Source organism: Triticum urartu, chromosome 7A (assembly GCF_056163025.1).
Source record: "Triticum urartu cultivar PI428250 chromosome 7A, HENAU_Tu73, whole genome shotgun sequence".
Lineage (NCBI taxonomy): Eukaryota > Viridiplantae > Streptophyta > Magnoliopsida > Poales > Poaceae > Triticum > Triticum urartu.
The window spans coordinates 671361094-671363907 of NC_141879.1; the positions used below are offsets into that span (position 1 = coordinate 671361094).

The window sequence follows — 2814 nt, forward strand, 5'->3', positions numbered from 1 at the left end:
AAAAAAATGCCCAGAGCAAATAATTAGTATATGAGGAAGAAAATTGGTGTGAAATCTATAGTATTGACATAAATCCATACCCAATCTCCATCGTAAATTGTGAGCGAAAGAAATGAAGCAAATAATTAGTATATCAGAAAAATATTCGCCATCATACGTCACTTAGGATATCTCCATCACACAATCTTTCTAGTGCTATATAAATACATGTACAAGTAAACGCACAGCCATGAAAAGTACTCAGCATGGCCTGCCGCAAGAGCACCATCGTCCTTGCTATCTCTGCTATCTTTATGTTGACGCTCCTCATGTCTTGTGGTAAGAAAAACAGATATGTTGCTAACTTCAATATACGACGCTTCAGGATAATGATCTCTTCCATATTTTGCTTCGCCCTTTTGACAATATGGAATAATATCTTTATTTTATCCGATTTATTTATCTAGATACTGTTCAAGGGGAGTGCAAAAGGAAGGAGGTCGATACTAAATTACCATGTCGTAACCCCAATATATGTCGTGAGTGGTGCTATTCCGGCCTATTCACCGGCGGCGGGCACTGCCATATTCAGGGTGATAGATCATTTTGTGTGTGCGTGGGTTGTACGCCACAAACATAAAATTGCTCAAAGCAATCCAGAGCAAAGACGGAGATCTTGCACCGGAAGGAGCTATATTCAGGGAGATCCGCGACTTTGCCCGCTTAAATTTTTCATCAAGCATTTCGTTTTCTTTCATCCACGGGCGTATAATAAAGTACTCCCTCCGTCCGAAAATACTTGTGGAAGAAATCGATAAAAATGAATGTCTCTAGAATTAAGATATGTCTAGATACATGCATTCCTCCAACAAGTATTTCCGAACGGAGGGAATAAAACATTGCGCCTTGCGGCGTATGGTTCACGGCCCCAGGTCGGCCGCCAAGTTTGGGCGGAAATCCTGTCTGACGATATAAACGTTTGAATGACCAGCTTTGTTGCTAAGAGCCTGTGTGATTTATGAAATCGGATGTGTTCCATCTCAAAAAAAGATGGTAGTTTGTATCGATGAATTTTTTGAAAAATAAACAAATTGCATGTATCTATCAATAATGATGCTTGTTGTCCTCTCCTTTTTCAACCTTAGCCGCCACGGCCTTTGTCCCCTCCCATGGCGATGCAGTTTGCGATGGCTCGATGGAGTTATCCATGAGGATATTAAATCCCCTGTTTTTATGGTATGCGCATGCATCCATAGGCATGACATATATTTTAGATTATTCAAACTGTGAAAAGATGCCGAAACAAAATGTGTTAGACAAAGCCGTACCCCATAGGCCCGTACCTTAAATATGTGCGGCCATGTACACTTGTGGCCGTCCAGCTTCAAGTGATCGTGCGTGTTTTCATATGGAGAAGTCCTCTGCATGGACCCCAACACAATAAGACCATGTGGTGTTTGAGTGGTGCGGCGAGGATTTTCATTAGCTCCATGTTATGTTTGTGAGCGAGCCGAACTGTGCCAAAGTCCTATATTTTGATAGAATACTCTCCCCTGCAAAAAAAAAAAAGATAGCACACTTAAAACCATGCGGCGATCGAGTGATGCATCAGGAGCGTGACTCCATGTTTTAAGATAAATTGGTTCACACCATGTGCAAATAATTAACAGATCCCGTGCACTTTATTTGATCATTCGATACCGACAAGGTCGGATACTTCATACCAAGTCTCATGCAACATGTCTTTTCCGTGAGCGAGGATGCCGGAATATTCATAGTCCTGACCGACAAGGTCGGACACATTATCTCCTTGACTGACGAGGCTAGGAGACATTACCTCTTTCCGTGACCGACGAGCCCGGAACCCTTTGTCCTCACCGACGAGGCTGGACCCGGTGCCAGCATGGCCGGATGTTTCATACCAAAGGCCGACGAGGCTTTGGGCCATTCATATCTACCACTTTTATTTCTCAACACATTATGAGAATATTTTAGGTTCAAGATGACAACCAGGTTAATCCGAGTTGTTCTGCGGGATTTACCAGCATATGTAAATAACCGGATTGCCTTACGAGGCTCCGGGAACCAGAATCTCCATGGTCGCTGGATATTAGTCAGATTACTTATCCATGGCACAATATATGTAATTATGTGGAAACCGCACTTTGTAACTCTCGTGAGAATTAATAAATATATTTTTCCATGTGTGATTTTCTTTGGTATACTATTGTATACTGGTACGCCCGCATTTTTATTGCCGTTACACATTAGGAAATACCCTTACCTGGGGGACGTTTCTTTTTTGCGAAACAGAGACGTCGGCTCACACGTGAATGTTAGTATCCAAATCAATCCACCAAGAATGTGATTGAAATACTTTAAAAACAATAGGTAAATTATCATACCCATCAGTATTGCTAGCTGTCACCATGTTGACAGTTTTGGAGCTCGTTTTCCCTCTACGGTTTGGTATTCCTTGAAAAAGTGTCCGGACTTCCCATATACGTAGCACTCTAGCTCAACCTTGTTAAACTTCTTAAAGGTAGTAGTCTTGATAGGCTTATCGCAAACATGCTTGTTGAAAACATGTTTGTTCTTCACTTTGCTCTTGTTCTGTGGGTACGTTTGTACAATATTGGTGGTAGACTGAACCTCACCTTCTTTCTTAGTAGTGTCTTTAGCCGGAGCTTTTTCTTCTACATTAAGAGATGTAACCAGACTTTCAACTGATATTTCCTATCTCTTATGTTTCAGAGTAGTGGCAAAGTTTCTTCATGGAGGTAAGGTAACTTTGCAGTCATACACCAAGCCAGGAATTTATCAGGTAAATCACAC

At 41.6% G+C, this 2814-nt stretch overlaps 1 long non-coding RNA gene across 1 annotated transcript; it reads left to right on the forward strand.

Moving 5' to 3' along the window:
- The first annotated feature begins 239 nt into the window (after positions 1–239).
- On the forward strand, positions 240–736 carry LOC147961276 (uncharacterized). The gene is made up of 2 exons (XR_015612397.1): positions 240–318; positions 447–736. It is a non-coding gene; the product is annotated as an uncharacterized LOC147961276 (long non-coding RNA).
- The last annotated feature ends 2078 nt before the right edge of the window (positions 737–2814 follow it).